Below are 18,598 nucleotides of genomic sequence, written 5' to 3' on the forward strand. Positions count from 1 at the left end.
CATTCTATTCTACTCTCCCACCTAGGAGTTCCATTCTATTCTCCCACCTAGGAGTTCCATTCTACTCTCCCACCTAGGAGTTCCATTCTACTCTCCCTCCTAGGAGTTCCATTCTATTCTCCCACCTAGGAGTTCCATTCTATTCTACTCTCCCACCTAGGAGTTCCATTCTATTCTACTCTCCCACCTAAGAGTTCCCTTCTATTCTACTCTCCCACCTAGGAGTTCCATTCTATTCTACTCTCCCACCTAGGAGTTCCATTCTATTCTACTCTCCCAACTAGGAGTTCCATTCTATTCTACTCTCCCACCTAGGAGTTCCATTATATTATACTCTCCCACCTAGGAGTTCTATTCTACTCACCCACCTAGGAGTTCCATTCTACTCTCCCACCTAGAAGTTCCATTCTATTCTTCCACCTAGGAGTTCCATTCTACTCTCCCACCTAAGAGTTCCATTCTATTCTACTCTCCCACATAGGAGTTCCATTCTATTCTCCCACCTAGGAGTTCCATTCTATTCTACTCTCCCACCTAGGAGTTCCATTCTATTCTACTCTCCCACCTAAGAGTTCCCTTATATTCTACTCTCCCACCTAGGAGTTCCATTCTACTCTCCCACCTAGATGTTCCATTCTATTCTCCCACCTAGGAGTTCCATTCTATTCTACTCTCCCACCTAGGAGTTCCATTCTATTCTACTCTCCCAACTAGGAGTTCCATTCTATTCTACTCTCCCAACTAGGAGTTCCATTCTATTATACTCTCCCACCTAGGAGTTCTATTCTACTCTCCCACCTAGGAGTTCCATTCTACTCTCCCACCTAGGAGTTCCATTCTATTCTAATCTCCCACCTATAAGTTCCATTCTATTCTCCCACCTAGGAGTTCCATTCTACTCTCCCACCTAGGAGTTCCATTCTATTCTACTCTCCCACCTAGGAGTTCCATTCTATTCTCCCACCTAGGAGTTCCATTCTACTCTCCCACCTAGGAGTTCCATTCTACTCTCCCTCCTAGGAGTTCCATTCTATTCTCCCACCTAGGAGTTCCATTCTATTCTACTCTCCCACCTAGGAGTTCCATTCTATTCTACTCTCCCACCTAAGAGTTCCCTTCTATTCTACTCTCCCACCTAGGAGTTCCATTCTATTCTACTCTCCCACCTAGGAGTTCCATTCTATTCTACTCTCCCAACTAGGAGTTCCATTCTATTCTACTCTCCCACCTAGGAGTTCCATTATATTATACTCTCCCACCTAGGAGTTCTATTCTACTCACCCACCTAGGAGTTCCATTCTACTCTCCCACCTAGAAGTTCCATTCTATTCTTCCACCTAGGAGTTCCATTCTACTCTCCCACCTAGGAGTTCCATTCTATTCTAATCTCCCACCTAGGAGTTCCATTCTATTCTCCCACCTAGGAGTTCCATTCTACTCTCCCACCTAGGAGTTCTATTAAACTCTCCCACCTAAGAGTTCTCTTCTATTCTACTCGCCCACCTAGGAGTTCCATTCTACTCTCCCACCTAGGAGTTCCATTCTATTCTACTCACCCACCTAAGAGTTCCCTTCTATTCTACCCACCTAGGAGTTCCATTCTATTCTACTCTCCCACCTAAGAGTTCCATTCTATTCTAATCTCCCACCTAAGAGTTCCCTTCTATTCTACTCTCCCACCTAGGAGTTCCATTCTACTCTCCCACCTAGGAGTTCCATTCTATTCTACTCTCCCACCTAAGAGTTCCCTTCTATTCTACTCTCCCACTTAGGAGTTCCATTCTATTCTACTCTCCCACCTAAGAGTTCCATTCTATTCTACTCTCCCACCTAGGAGTTCCATTCTATTCTCCCACCTAGGAGTTCCATTCTATTCTACTCTCCCACCTAGGAGTTCCATTCTATTCTACTCTCCCACCTAAGAGTTCCCTTCTATTCTACTCTCCCACCTAGGAGTTCCATTCTACTCTCCCACCTAGATGTTCCATTCTATTCTCCCACCTAGGAGTTCCATTCTATTCTACTCTCCCACCTAGGAGTTCCATTCTATTCTACTCTCCCAACTAGGAGTTCCATTCTATTCTACTCTCCCAACTAGGAGTTCCATTCTATTATACTCTCCCACCTAGGAGTTCTATTCTACTCTCCCACCTAGGAGTTCCATTCTACTCTCCCACCTAGGAGTTCCATTCTATTCTACTCTCCCACCTATAAGTTCCATTCTATTCTCCCACCTAGGAGTTCCATTCTACTCTCCCACCTAGGAGTTCCATTCTATTCTACTCTCCCACCTAGGAGTTCCATTCTATTCTCCCACCTAGGAGTTCCATTCTACTCTCCCACCTAGGAGTTCCATTCTACTCTCCCTCCTAGGAGTTCCATTCTATTCTCCCACCTAGGAGTTCCATTCTATTCTACTCTCCCACCTAGGAGTTCCATTCTATTCTACTCTCCCACCTAAGAGTTCCCTTCTATTCTACTCTCCCACCTAGGAGTTCCATTCTATTCTACTCTCCCACCTAGGAGTTCCATTCTATTCTACTCTCCCAACTAGGAGTTCCATTCTATTCTACTCTCCCACCTAGGAGTTCCATTATATTATACTCTCCCACCTAGGAGTTCTATTCTACTCACCCACCTAGGAGTTCCATTCTACTCTCCCACCTAGAAGTTCCATTCTATTCTTCCACCTAGGAGTTCCATTCTACTCTCCCACCTAGGAGTTCCATTCTATTCTAATCTCCCACCTAGGAGTTCCATTCTATTCTCCCACCTAGGAGTTCCATTCTACTCTCCCACCTAGGAGTTCTATTAAACTCTCCCACCTAAGAGTTCTCTTCTATTCTACTCTCCCACCTAGGAGTTCCATTCTACTCTCCCACCTAGGAGTTCCATTCTATTCTACTCTCCCACCTATAAGTTCCATTCTATTCTCCCACCTAGGAGTTCCATTCTACTCTCCCACCTAGGAGTTCCATTCTATTCTACTCTCCCACCTAGGAGTTCCATTCTATTCTCCCACCTAGGAGTTCCATTCTACTCTCCCACCTAGGAGTTCCATTCTATTCTCCCACCTAGGAGTTCCATTCTATTCTACTCTCCCACCTAGGAGTTCCATTCTATTCTACTCTCCCAACTAGGAGTTCCATTCTATTCTACTCTCCCAACTAGGAGTTCCATTCTATTATACTCTCCCACCTAGGAGTTCTATTCTACTCTCCCACCTAGGAGTTCCATTCTACTCTCCCACCTAGGAGTTCCATTCTATTCTACTCTCCCACCTATAAGTTCCATTCTATTCTCCCACCTAGGAGTTCCATTCTACTCTCCCACCTAGGAGTTCCATTCTATTCTACTCTCCCACCTAGGAGTTCCATTCTATTCTCCCACCTAGGAGTTCCATTCTACTCTCCCACCTAGGAGTTCCATTCTACTCTCCCTCCTAGGAGTTCCATTCTATTCTCCCACCTAGGAGTTCCATTCTATTCTACTCTCCCACCTAGGAGTTCCATTCTATTCTACTCTCCCACCTAAGAGTTCCCTTCTATTCTACTCTCCCACCTAGGAGTTCCATTCTATTCTACTCTCCCACCTAGGAGTTCCATTCTATTCTACTCTCCCAACTAGGAGTTCCATTCTATTCTACTCTCCCACCTAGGAGTTCCATTATATTATACTCTCCCACCTAGGAGTTCTATTCTACTCACCCACCTAGGAGTTCCATTCTACTCTCCCACCTAGAAGTTCCATTCTATTCTTCCACCTAGGAGTTCCATTCTACTCTCCCACCTAGGAGTTCCATTCTATTCTAATCTCCCACCTAGGAGTTCCATTCTATTCTCCCACCTAGGAGTTCCATTCTACTCTCCCACCTAGGAGTTCTATTAAACTCTCCCACCTAAGAGTTCTCTTCTATTCTACTCTCCCACCTAGGAGTTCCATTCTACTCTCCCACCTAGGAGTTCCATTCTATTCTACTCTCCCACCTATAAGTTCCATTCTATTCTCCCACCTAGGAGTTCCATTCTACTCTCCCACCTAGGAGTTCCATTCTATTCTACTCTCCCACCTAGGAGTTCCATTCTATTCTCCCACCTAGGAGTTCCATTCTACTCTCCCACCTAGGAGTTCCATTCTACTCTCCCTCCTAGGAGTTCCATTCTATTCTCCCACCTAGGAGTTCCATTCTATTCTACTCTCCCACCTAGGAGTTCCATTCTATTCTACTCTCCCACCTAAGAGTTCCCTTCTATTCTACTCTCCCACCTAGGAGTTCCATTCTATTCTACTCTCCCACCTAGGAGTTCCATTCTATTCTACTCTCCCAACTAGGAGTTCCATTCTATTCTACTCTCCCACCTAGGAGTTCCATTATATTATACTCTCCCACCTAGGAGTTCTATTCTACTCACCCACCTAGGAGTTCCATTCTACTCTCCCACCTAGAAGTTCCATTCTATTCTTCCACCTAGGAGTTCCATTCTACTCTCCCACCTAGGAGTTCCATTCTATTCTAATCTCCCACCTAGGAGTTCCATTCTATTCTCCCACCTAGGAGTTCCATTCTACTCTCCCACCTAGGAGTTCTATTAAACTCTCCCACCTAAGAGTTCTCTTCTATTCTACTCGCCCACCTAGGAGTTCCATTCTACTCTCCCACCTAGGAGTTCCATTCTATTCTACTCACCCACCTAAGAGTTCCCTTCTATTCTACCCACCTAGGAGTTCCATTCTATTCTACTCTCCCACCTAAGAGTTCCATTCTATTCTAATCTCCCACCTAAGAGTTCCCTTCTATTCTACTCTCCCACCTAGGAGTTCCATTCTACTCTCCCACCTAGGAGTTCCATTCTATTCTACTCTCCCACCTAAGAGTTCCCTTCTATTCTACTCTCCCACTTAGGAGTTCCATTCTATTCTACTCTCCCACCTAAGAGTTCCATTCTATTCTACTCTCCCACCTAGGAGTTCCATTCTATTCTCCCACCTAGGAGTTCCATTCTATTCTACTCTCCCACCTAGGAGTTCCATTCTATTCTACTCTCCCACCTAAGAGTTCCCTTCTATTCTACTCTCCCACCTAGGAGTTCCATTCTACTCTCCCACCTAGATGTTCCATTCTATTCTCCCACCTAGGAGTTCCATTCTATTCTACTCTCCCACCTAGGAGTTCCATTCTATTCTACTCTCCCAACTAGGAGTTCCATTCTATTCTACTCTCCCAACTAGGAGTTCCATTCTATTATACTCTCCCACCTAGGAGTTCTATTCTACTCTCCCACCTAGGAGTTCCATTCTACTCTCCCACCTAGGAGTTCCATTCTATTCTACTCTCCCACCTATAAGTTCCATTCTATTCTCCCACCTAGGAGTTCCATTCTACTCTCCCACCTAGGAGTTCCATTCTATTCTACTCTCCCACCTAGGAGTTCCATTCTATTCTCCCACCTAGGAGTTCCATTCTACTCTCCCACCTAGGAGTTCCATTCTACTCTCCCTCCTAGGAGTTCCATTCTATTCTCCCACCTAGGAGTTCCATTCTATTCTACTCTCCCACCTAGGAGTTCCATTCTATTCTACTCTCCCACCTAAGAGTTCCCTTCTATTCTACTCTCCCACCTAGGAGTTCCATTCTATTCTACTCTCCCAACTAGGAGTTCCATTCTATTCTACTCTCCCACCTAGGAGTTCCATTATATTATACTCTCCCACCTAGGAGTTCTATTCTACTCACCCACCTAGGAGTTCCATTCTACTCTCCCACCTAGAAGTTCCATTCTATTCTTCCACCTAGGAGTTCCATTCTACTCTCCCACCTAGGAGTTCCATTCTATTCTAATCTCCCACCTAGGAGTTCCATTCTATTCTCCCACCTAGGAGTTCCATTCTACTCTCCCACCTAGGAGTTCTATTAAACTCTCCCACCTAAGAGTTCTCTTCTATTCTACTCGCCCACCTAGGAGTTCCATTCTACTCTCCCACCTAGGAGTTCCATTCTATTCTACTCACCCACCTAAGAGTTCCCTTCTATTCTACCCACCTAGGAGTTCCATTCTATTCTACTCTCCCACCTAAGAGTTCCATTCTATTCTAATCTCCCACCTAAGAGTTCCCTTCTATTCTACTCTCCCACCTAGGAGTTCCATTCTACTCTCCCACCTAGGAGTTCCATTCTATTCTACTCTCCCACCTAAGAGTTCCCTTCTATTCTACTCTCCCACTTAGGAGTTCCATTCTATTCTACTCTCCCACCTAAGAGTTCCATTCTATTCTACTCTCCCACCTAGGAGTTCCATTCTATTCTCCCACCTAGGAGTTCCATTCTATTCTACTCTCCCACCTAGGAGTTCCATTCTATTCTACTCTCCCACCTAAGAGTTCCCTTCTATTCTACTCTCCCACCTAGGAGTTCCATTCTACTCTCCCACCTAGAAATTCCATTCTATTCTCCCACCTAGGAGTTCCATTCTATTCTACTCTCCCACCTAGGATCTCCATTCTATTCTACTCTCCCACCTAGGAGTTCCATTCTATTCTACTCTCCCACCTAGGAGTTCCATTCTATTCTACTCTCCCACCTAAGAGTTCCCTTCTATTCTACTCTCCCACCTAGGAGTTCCATTCTACTCTCCCACCTAGAAATTCCATTCTATTCTCCCACCTAGGAGTTCCATTCTATTCTACTCTCCCAACTAGGAGTTCCATTCTATTCTACTCTCCCACCTAGGAGTTCCATTCTACTCTCCCTCCTAGGAGTTCCATTCTATTCTCCCACCTAGGAGTTCCATTCTATTCTACTCTCCCACCTAGGAGTTCCATTCTATTCTACTCTCCCACCTAAGAGTTCCCTTCTATTCTACTCTCCCACCTAGGAGTTCCATTCTATTCTACTCTCCCACCTAGGAGTTCCATTATATTATACTCTCCCACCTAGGAGTTCTATTCTACTCACCCACCTAGGAGTTCCATTCTACTCTCCCACCTAGAAGTTCCATTCTATTCTCCCACCTAGGAGTTCCATTCTACTCTCCCACCTAGGAGTTCTATTAAACTCTCCCACCTAAGAGTTCTCTTCTATTCTACTCGCCCACCTAGGAGTTCCATTCTACTCTCCCACCTAGGAGTTCCATTCTATTCTACTCTCCCACCTAAGAGTTCCCTTCTATTCTACCCACCTAGGAGTTCCATTCTATTCTACTCTCCCACCTAAGAGTTCCATTCTATTCTAATCTCCCACCTAAGAGTTCCCTTCTATTCTACTCTCCCACCTAGGAGTTCCATTCTACTCTCCCACCTAGGAGTTCCATTCTATTCTACTCTCCCACCTAAGAGTTCCCTTCTATTCTACTCTCCCACTTAGGAGTTCCATTCTATTCTACTCTCCCACCTAAGAGTTCCATTCTATTCTACTCTCCCACCTAGGAGTTCCATTCTATTCTCCCACCTAGGAGTTTCATTCTACTCTCCCACTTAGGAGTTATATTCTACTCTCCCACCTAAGAGTTCCCTTCTATTCTACTCTCCCACCTAGGAGTTCCATTCTACTCTCCCACCTAGAAATTCCATTCTATTCTCCCACCTAGGAGTTCCATTCTATTCTACTCTCCCACCTAGGAGTTCCATTCTATTCTACTCTCCCAACTAGGAGTTCCATTCTATTCTACTCTCCCACCTAGGAGTTCCATTCTATTATACTCTCCCACCTAGGAGTTATATTCTACTCACCCACCTAGGAGTTCCATTCTACTCTCCCACCTAGGAGTTCCATTCTATTCTACTCTCCCACCTAGGAGTTCCATTCTATTCTACTCTCCCACCTAGGAGTTCCATTCTATTCTACTCTCCCACCTAGGAGTTCCATTCTATTCTACTCTCCCACCTAGGAGTTCCATTCTATTCTACTCTCCCAACTAGGAGTTCCATTCTATTCTACTCTCCCACCTAGGAGTTCCATTATATTATACTCTCCCACCTAGGAGTTCTATTCTACTCACCCACCTAGGAGTTCCATTCTACTCTCCCACCTAGGAGTTCCATTCTATTCTACTCTCCCACCTAGGAGTTCCATTCTATTCTCCCACCTAGGAGTTCCATTCTACTCTCCCACCTAGGAGTTCTATTCTACTCTCCCACCTAAGAGTTCTCTTCTATTGTACTCGCCCACCTAGGAGTTCCATTCTACTCTCCCACCTAGGAGTTCCATTCTATTCTACTCTCCCACCTAAGAGTTCCCTTCTATTCTACCCACCTAGGAGTTCCATTCTATTCTACTCCCCCACCTAAGAGTTCCATTCTATTCTACTCTCCCACCTAAGAGTTCCCTTCTATTCTACTCTCCCACCTAGGAGTTCCATTCTACTCTCCCACCATTCTACTCTCCCACCTAGGAGTTCCATTCTATTCTACTCTCCCACCTAAGAGTTCCCTTCTATTCTACTCTACCACTTAGGAGTTCCACCTAGGAGTTCTATTCTACTCTCCCACCTAAGAGTTCTCTTCTATTCTACTCGCCCACCTAGGAGTTCCATTCTACTCTCCCACCTAGGAGTTCCATTCTATTCTACTCTCCCACCTAAGAGTTCCCTTCTATTCTACCCACCTAGGAGTTCCATTCTATTCTACTCTCCCACCTAAGAGTTCCATTCTATTCTACTCTCCCACCTAAGAGTTCCCTTCTATTCTACTCTCCCACCTAGGAGTTCCATTCTATTCTACTCTCCCACCTAGGAGTTCCATTCTATTCTACTCTCCCACCTAAGAGTTCCCTTCTATTCTACTCTCCCACCTAGGAGTTCCATTCTACTCTCCCACCTAGAAATTCCATTCTATTCTCCCACCTAGGAGTTCCATTCTATTCTACTCTCCCACCTAGGAGTTCCATTCTATTCTACTCTCCCACCTAGGAGTTCCATTCTATTCTACTCTCCCACCTAAGAGTTCCCTTCTATTCTACTCTCCCACCTAGGAGTTCCATTCTATTCTACTCTCCCACCTAAGAGTTCCCTTCTATTCTACTCTCCCACCTAGGAGTTCCATTCTATTCTACTCTCCCACCTAGGAGTTCCATTCTATTCTACTATCCCAACTAGGAGTTCCATTCTATTCTACTCTCCCACCTAGGAGTTCCAATATATTATACTCTCCCACCTAGGAGTTCTATTCTACTCACCCACCTAGGAGTTCCATTCTACTCTCCCACCTAGGAGTTCCATTCTATTCTACTCTCCCACCTAGAAGTTCCATTCTATTCTTCCACCTAGGAGTTCCATTCTACTCTCCCACCTAGGAGTTCCATTCTATTCTACTCTCCCACCTAGGAGTTCCATTCTATTCTCCCACCTAGGAGTTCCATTCTACTCTCCCACCTAGGAGTTCTATTCTACTCTCCCACCTAAGAGTTCTCTTCTATTCTACTCGCCCACCTAGGAGTTCCATTCTACTCTCCCACCTAGGAGTTCCATTCTATTCTACTCTCCCACCTAAGAGTTCCCTTCTATTCTACCCACCTAGGAGTTCCATTCTATTCTACTCTCCCACCTAAGAGTTCCATTCTATTCTACTCTCCCACCTAAGAGTTCCCTTCTATTCTACTCTCCCACCTAGGAGTTCCATTCTACTCTCCCACCTAGGAGTTCCATTCTATTCTACTCTCCCACCTAAGAGTTCCCTTCTATTCTACTCTCCCACTTAGGAGTTCCATTCTATTCTACTCTCCCACCTAAGAGTTCCATTCTATTCTACTCTCCCACCTAGGAGTTCCATTCTATTCTCCCACCTAGGAGTTCCATTCTATTCTACTCTCCCACCTAGGAGTTCCATTCTATTCTACTCTCCCACCTAAGAGTTCCCTTCTATTCTACTCTCCCACCTAGGAGTTCCATTCTACTCTCCCACCTAGAAATTCCATTCTATTCTCCCACCTAGGAGTTCCATTCTATTCTACTCTCCCACCTAGGAGTTCCATTCTATTCTACTCTCCCAACTAGGAGTTCCATTCTATTATACTCTCCCACCTAGGAGTTCTATTCTACTCTCCCACCTAGGAGTTCCATTCTACTCTCCCACCTAGGAGTTCCATTCTATTCTACTCTCCCACCTATAAGTTCCATTCTATTCTCCCACCTAGGAGTTCCATTCTACTCTCCCACCTAGGAGTTCCATTCTATTCTACTCTCCCACCTAGGAGTTCCATTCTATTCTCCCACCTAGGAGTTCCATTCTACTCTCCCACCTAGGAGTTCCATTCTACTCTCCCTCCTAGGAGTTCCATTCTACTCTCCCACCTAGGAGTTCCATTCTATTCTCCTACCTAGGAGTTCCATTCTATTCTACTCTCCCACCTAGGAGTTCCATTCTATTCTACTCTCCCACCTAAGAGTTCCCTTCTATTCTACTCTCCCACCAAGGTGTTCCATTCTACTCTCCCACCTAGAAGTTCCATTCTATTCTCCCACCTAGGAGTTCCATTCTATTCTACTCTCCCACCTAGGGGTTCCATTCTATTCTACTCTCCCACCTAGATGTTCCATTCTATTCTCCCACCTAGGAGTTCCATTCTATTCTACTCTCCCACCTAGGAGTTCCATTCTATTCTACTCTCCCACCTAAGAGTTCCCTTATAGTCTACTCTCCCACCTAGGAGTTCCATTCTACTCTCCCACCTAGATGTTCCATTCTATTCTCCCACCTAGGAGTTCCATTCTATTCTACTCTCCCACCTAAGAGTTCCATTCTATTCTACTCTCCCAACTAGGAGTTCCATTCTATTCTACTCTACCACCTAGGAGTTCCATTCTATTATACTCTCCCACCTAGGAGTTCTATTCTAATCTCCCACCTAGGAGTTCCATTCTACTCTCCCAACTAGGAGTTCCATTCTATTCTACTCTCCCACCTATAAGTTCCATTCTATTCTCCCACCTAGGAGTTCCATTCTACTCTCCCACCTAGGAGTTCCATTCTATTCTACTCTCCCACCTAGGAGTTCCATTCTATTCTCCCACCTAGGAGTTCCATTCTACTCTCCCACCTAGGAGTTCCATTCTACTCTCCCTCCTAGGAGTTCCATTCTATTCTCCCACCTAGGAGTTCCATTCTATTCTACTCTCCCACCTAGGAGTTCCATTCTATTCTACTCTCCCACCTAAGAGTTCCCTTCTATTCTACTCTCCCACCTAGGAGTTCCATTCTATTCTACTCTCCCACCTAGGAGTTCCATTATATTCTACTCTCCCAACTAGGAGTTCCATTCTATTCTACTCTCCCACCTAGGAGTTCCATTATATTATACTCTCCCACCTAGGAGTTCTATTCTACTCACCCACCTAGGAGTTCCATTCTACTCTCCCACCTAGGAGTTCCATTCTATTCTACTCTCCCACCTAGAAGTTCCATGCTATTCTTACACCTAGGAGTTCCATTCTACTCTCCCACCTAGGAGTTCCATTCTATTCTACTCTCCCACCTAGGAGTTCCATTCTATTCTCCCACCTAGGAGTTCCATTATACTCTCCCACCTAGGAGTTCTATTCTACTCTCCCACCTAAGAGTTCTCTTCTATTCTACTCGCCCACCTAGGAGTTCCATTCTACTCTCCCACCTAGGAGTTCCATTCTATTCTACTCTCCCACCTAAGAGTTCCCTTCTATTCTACCCACCTAGGAGTTCCATTCTATTCTACTCTCCCACCTAAGAGTTCCATTCTATTCTACTCTCCCACCTAAGAGTTCCCTTCTATTCTACTCTCCCACCTAGGAGTTCCATTCTATTCTCCCACCTAGGAGTTCCATTCTATTCTACTCTCCCACCTAGGAGTTCCATTCTATTCTACTCTCCCACCTAAGAGTTCCCTTCTATTCTACTCTCCCACCTAGGAGTTCTATTCTACTCTCCCACCTAGGAGTTCCATTCTACTCTCCCACCTAGGAGTTCCATTCTATTCTACTCTCCCACCTATAAGTTCCATTCTATTCTCCCACCTAGGAGTTCCATTCTACTCTCCCACCTAGGAGTTCCGTTCTATTCTCCCACCTAGGAGTTCCATTCTACTCTCCCACCTAGGAGTTCCATTCTACTCTCCCTCCTAGGAGTTCCATTCTACTCTCCCACCTAGGAGTTCCATTCTATTCTCCTACCTAGGAGTTCCATTCTATTCTACTCTCCCACCTAGGAGTTCCATTCTATTCTACTCTCCCACCTAAGAGTTCCCTTCTATTCTACTCTCCCACCAAGGTGTTCCATTCTACTCTCCCACCTAGAAGTTCCATTCTATTCTCCCACCTAGGAGTTCCATTCTATTCTACTCTCCCACCTAGGAGTTCCATTCTATTCTACTCTCCCACCTAGGAGTTCCATTCTATTCTCCCACCTAGGAGTTCCATTCTATTCTACTCTCCCACCTAGGAGTTCCATTCTATTCTACTCTCCCACCTAAGAGTTCCCTTATATTCTACTCTCCCACCTAGGAGTTCCATTCTACTCTCCCACCTAGATGTTCCATTCTATTCTCCCACCTAGGAGTTCCATTCTATTCTACTCTCCCACCTAGGAGTTCCATTCTATTCTACTCTCCCACCTAAGAGTTCCCTTATATTCTACTCTCCCACCTAGGAGTTCCATTCTACTCTCCCACCTAGATGTTCCATTCTATTCTCCCACCAAGGAGTTCCATTCTATTCTACTCTCCCACCTAAGAGTTCCATTCTATTCTACTCTCCCAACTAGGAGTTCCATTCTATTCTACTCTACCACCTAGGAGTTCCATTCTATTATACTCTCCCACCTAGGAGTTCTATTCTAATCTCCCACCTAGGAGTTCCATTCTACTCTCCCAACTAGGAGTTCCATTCTATTCTACTCTCCCACCTATAAGTTCCATTCTATTCTCCCACCTAGGAGTTCCATTCTACTCTCCCACCTAGGAGTTCCATTCTATTCTACTCTCCCACCTAGGAGTTCCATTCTATTCTCCCACCTAGGAGTTCCATTCTACTCTCCCACCTAGGAGTTCCATTCTACTCTCCCTCCTAGGAGTTCCATTCTATTCTCCCACCTAGGAGTTCCATTCTATTCTACTCTCCCACCTAGGAGTTCCATTCTATTCTACTCTCCCACCTAAGAGTTCCCTTCTATTCTACTCTCCCACCTAGGAGTTCCATTCTATTCTACTCTCCCACCTAGGAGTTCCATTATATTCTACTCTCCCAACTAGGAGTTCCATTCTATTCTACTCTCCCACCTAGGAGTTCCATTATATTATACTCTCCCACCTAGGAGTTCTATTCTACTCACCCACCTAGGAGTTCCATTCTACTCTCCCACCTAGGAGTTCCATTCTATTCTACTCTCCCACCTAGAAGTTCCATGCTATTCTTCCACCTAGGAGTTCCATTCTACTCTCCCACCTAGGAGTTCCATTCTATTCTACTCTCCCACCTAGGAGTTCCATTCTATTCTCCCACCTAGGAGTTCCATTCTACTCTCCCACCTAGGAGTTCCATTCTACTCTCCCACCTAGGAGTTCCATTCTACTCTCCCACCAAGGAGTTCCATTCTATTCTACTCTCCTACCTAGGAGTTCCATTCTATTCTCCCACCTAGGAGTTCCATTCTACTCTCCCACCTAGGAGTTCCATTCTACTCTCCCTCCTAGGAGTTCCATTCTATTCTCCCACCTAGGAGTTCCATTCTATTCTACTCTCCCACCTAGGAGTTCCATTCTATTCTACTCTCCCACCTAAGAGTTCCCTTCTATTCTACTCTCCCACTTAGGAGTTCCATTCTATTCTACTCTCCCACCTAAGAGTTCCATTCTATTCTACTCTCCCACCTAGGAGTTCCATTCTATTCTCCCACCTAGGAGTTCCATTCTATTCTACTCTCCCACCTAGGAGTTCCATTCTATTCTACTCTCCCACCTAAGAGTTCCCTTCTATTCTACTCTCCCACCTAGGAGTTCCATTCTACTCTCCCACCTAGAAATTCCATTCTATTCTCCCACCTAGGAGTTCCATTCTATTCTACTCTCCCACCTAGGAGTTCCATTCTATTCTACTCTCCCAACTAGGAGTTCCATTCTATTATACTCTCCCACCTAGGAGTTCTATTCTACTCTCCCACCTAGGAGTTCCATTCTACTCTCCCACCTAGGAGTTCCATTCTATTCTACTCTCCCACCTATAAGTTCCATTCTATTCTCCCACCTAGGAGTTCCATTCTACTCTCCCACCTAGGAGTTCCATTCTATTCTACTCTCCCACCTAGGAGTTCCATTCTATTCTCCCACCTAGGAGTTCCATTCTACTCTCCCACCTAGGAGTTCCATTCTACTCTCCCTCCTAGGAGTTCCATTCTACTCTCCCACCTAGGAGTTCCATTCTATTCTCCTACCTAGGAGTTCCATTCTATTCTACTCTCCCACCTAGGAGTTCCATTCTATTCTACTCTCCCACCTAAGAGTTCCCTTCTATTCTACTCTCCCACCAAGGTGTTCCATTCTACTCTCCCACCTAGAAGTTCCATTCTATTCTCCCACCTAGGAGTTCCATTCTATTCTACTCTCCCACCTAGGAGTTCCATTCTATTCTACTCTCCCACCTAGGAGTTCCATTCTATTCTCCCACCTAGGAGTTCCATTCTATTCTACTCTCCCACCTAGGAGTTCCATTCTATTCTACTCTCCCACCTAAGAGTTCCCTTATATTCTACTCTCCCACCTAGGAGTTCCATTCTACTCTCCCACCTAGATGTTCCATTCTATTCTCCCACCTAGGAGTTCCATTCTATTCTACTCTCCCACCTAGGAGTTCCATTCTATTCTACTCTCCCACCTAAGAGTTCCCTTATATTCTACTCTCCCACCTAGGAGTTCCATTCTACTCTCCCACCTAGATGTTCCATTCTATTCTCCCACCTAGGAGTTCCATTCTATTCTACTCTCCCACCTAAGAGTTCCATTCTATTCTACTCTCCCAACTAGGAGTTCCATTCTATTCTACTCTACCACCTAGGAGTTCCATTCTATTATACTCTCCCACCTAGGAGTTCTATTCTAATCTCCCACCTAGGAGTTCCATTCTACTCTCCCAACTAGGAGTTCCATTCTATTCTACTCTCCCACCTATAAGTTCCATTCTATTCTCCCACCTAGGAGTTCCATTCTACTCTCCCACCTAGGAGTTCCATTCTATTCTACTCTCCCACCTAGGAGTTCCATTCTATTCTCCCACCTAGGAGTTCCATTCTACTCTCCCACCTAGGAGTTCCATTCTACTCTCCCTCCTAGGAGTTCCATTCTATTCTCCCACCTAGGAGTTCCATTCTATTCTACTCTCCCACCTAGGAGTTCCATTCTATTCTACTCTCCCACCTAAGAGTTCCCTTCTATTCTACTCTCCCACCTAGGAGTTCCATTCTATTCTACTCTCCCACCTAGGAGTTCCATTATATTCTACTCTCCCAACTAGGAGTTCCATTCTATTCTACTCTCCCACCTAGGAGTTCCATTATATTATACTCTCCCACCTAGGAGTTCTATTCTACTCACCCACCTAGGAGTTCCATTCTACTCTCCCACCTAGGAGTTCCATTCTATTCTACTCTCCCACCTAGAAGTTCCATGCTATTCTTCCACCTAGGTGTTCCATTCTACTCTCCCACCTAGGAGTTCCATTCTATTCTACTCTCCCACCTAGGAGTTCCATTCTATTCTCCCACCTAGGAGTTCCATTCTACTCTCCCACCTAGGAGTTCCATTCTACTCTCCCACCTAGGAGTTCCATTCTACTCTCCCACCAAGGAGTTCCATTCTATTCTACTCTCCTACCTAGGAGTTCCATTCTATTCTCCCACCTAGGAGTTCCATTCTACTCTCCCACCTAGGAGTTCCATTCTACTCTCCCTCCTAGGAGTTCCATTCTATTCTCCCACCTAGGAGTTCCATTCTATTCTACTCTCCCACCTAGGAGTTCCATTCTATTCTACTCTCCCACCTAAGAGTTCCCTTCTATTCTACTCTCCCACCTAGGAGTTCCATTCTATTCTACTCTCCCACCTAGGAGTTCCATTCTATTCTACTCTCCCAACTAGGAGTTCCATTCTATTCTACTCTCCCACCTAGGAGTTCCATTATATTATACTCTCCCACCTAGGAGTTCTATTCTACTCACCCACCTAGGAGTTCCATTCTACTCTCCCACCTAGGAGTTCCATTCTATTCTACTCTCCCACCTAGAAGTTCCATTATATTCTTCCACCTAGAAGTTCCATTCTATTCTTCCACCTAGGAGTTCCATTCTACTCTCCCAACTAGGAGTTCCATTCTATTCTACTCTCCCACCTAGGAGTTCCATTATATTATACTCTCCCACCTAGGAGTTCTATTCTACTCACCCACCTAGGAGTTCCATTCTACTCTCCCACCTAGGAGTTCCATTCTATTCTACTCTCCCACCTAGAAGTTCCATTCTATTCTTCCACCTAGGAGTTCCATTCTACTCTCCCACCTAGTAGTTCCATTCTATTCTACTCTCCCACCTAGGAGTTCCATTCTATTCTCCCACCTAGGAGTTCCATTCTACTCTCCCACCTAGGAGTTCCATTCTACTCTCCCACCTAGGAGTTCCATTCTACTCTCCCACCTAGGAGTTCCATTCTATTCTCCCACCTAGGAGTTCCATTCTATTCTACTCTCCCACCTAGGAGTTCCATTCTAATATACTCTCCCACCTAAGAGTTCCCTTCTATTCTACTCTCCCACCTAGGAGTTCCATTCTACTCTCCCACCTAGAAGTTCCATTCTATTCTCCCACCTAGGAGTTCCATTCTATTCTACTCTCCCACCTAGGAGTTCCATTCTATTCTACTCTCCCACCTAGGAGTTCCATTCTATTCTACTCTCCCACCTAGGAGTTCCATTCTATTCTCCCACCTAGGAGTTCCATTCTACTCTCCCACCTAGGAGTTCCATTCTATTCTACTCTCCCACCTAGGAGTTCCATTCTATTCTACTCTCCCACCTAGGAGTTCCATTCTATTCTCCCACCTAGGAGTTCCATTCTACTCTCCCACCTAGGAGTTCCATTCTACTCTCCCACCTAGCAGTTCCATTCTACTCTCCCACCTAGGAGTTCCATTCTATTCTACTCTCCCACCTAGGAGTTCCATTCTACTCTCCCACCTAGGAGTTCCATTCTATTCTATTCTCCCACCTAGAAGTTCTATTCTATTCTCCCACCTAGGAGTTCCATTCTACTCTCCCACCTAGGAGTTCCATTCTATTCTATTCTCCCACCTAGGAGTTCCATTCTACTCTCCCACCTAGAAGTTCCATTCTATTCTCCCACCTAGAAGTTCCATTCTACTCTCCCACCTAGGAGTTCCATTCTATTCTCCCACCTAGGAGTTCCATTCTATTCTACTCTCCCACCTAGGAGTTCCATTCTATTCTACTCTCCCACCTAGGAGTTCCATTCTATTCTCCCACCTAGGAGTTCCATTCTACTCTCCCACCTAGGAGTTCCATTCTACTCTCCCACCTAGGAGTTCCATTCTACTCTCCCACCAAGGAGTTCCATTCTATTCTACTCTCCTACCTAGGAGTTCCATTCTATTCTCCCACCTAGGAGTTCCATTCTACTCTCCCACCTAGGAGTTCCATTCTACTCTCCCTCCTAGGAGTTCCATTCTATTCTCCCACCTAGGAGTTCCATTCTATTCTACTCTCCCACCTAGGAGTTCCATTCTATTCTACTCTCCCACCTAAGAGTTCCCTTCTATTCTACTCTCCCACCTAGGAGTTCCATTCTATTCTACTCTCCCACCTAGGAGTTCCATTCTATTCTACTCTCCCAACTAGGAGTTCCATTCTATTCTACTCTCCCACCTAGGAGTTCCATTATATTATACTCTCCCACCTAGGAGTTCTATTCTACTCACCCACCTAGGAGTTCCATTCTACTCTCCCACCTAGGAGTTCCATTCTATTCTACTCTCCCACCTAGAAGTTCCATTATATTCTTCCACCTAGAAGTTCCATTCTATTCTTCCACCTAGGAGTTCCATTCTACTCTCCCAACTAGGAGTTCCATTCTATTCTACTCTCCCACCTAGGAGTTCCATTATATTATACTCTCCCACCTAGGAGTTCTATTCTACTCTCCCACCTAGGAGTTCCATTCTATTCTACTCTCCCACCTAGAAGTTCCATTCTATTCTTCCACCTAGGAGTTCCATTCTACTCTCCCACCTAGTAGTTCCATTCTATTCTACTCTCCCACCTAGGAGTTCCATTCTATTCTCCCACCTAGGAGTTCCATTCTACTCTCCCACCTAGGAGTTCCATTCTACTCTCCCACCTAGGAGTTCCATTCTACTCTCCCACCTAGGAGTTCCATTCTATTCTCCCACCTAGGAGTTCCATTCTATTCTACTCTCCCACCTAGGAGTTCCATTCTAATATACTCTCCCACCTAAGAGTTCCCTTCTATTCTACTCTCCCACCTAGGAGTTCCATTCTACTCTCCCACCTAGAAGTTCCATTCTATTCTCCCACCTAGGAGTTCCATTCTATTCTACTCTCCCACCTAGGAGTTCCATTCTA

At 45.1% G+C, this 18,598-nt stretch overlaps 1 protein-coding gene across 1 annotated transcript in view; it reads right to left on the bottom strand.

Moving 5' to 3' along the window:
- Positions 1 to 18,598, bottom strand: part of LOC139384817 (A disintegrin and metalloproteinase with thrombospondin motifs 7-like) — a 187,485-nt gene that overhangs the window by 40,101 nt on the left and 128,786 nt on the right. The window lies entirely within an intron of this gene.

Source organism: Oncorhynchus clarkii, chromosome 26 (assembly GCF_045791955.1).
Source record: "Oncorhynchus clarkii lewisi isolate Uvic-CL-2024 chromosome 26, UVic_Ocla_1.0, whole genome shotgun sequence".
NCBI classification, from domain to species: domain Eukaryota; kingdom Metazoa; phylum Chordata; class Actinopteri; order Salmoniformes; family Salmonidae; genus Oncorhynchus; species Oncorhynchus clarkii.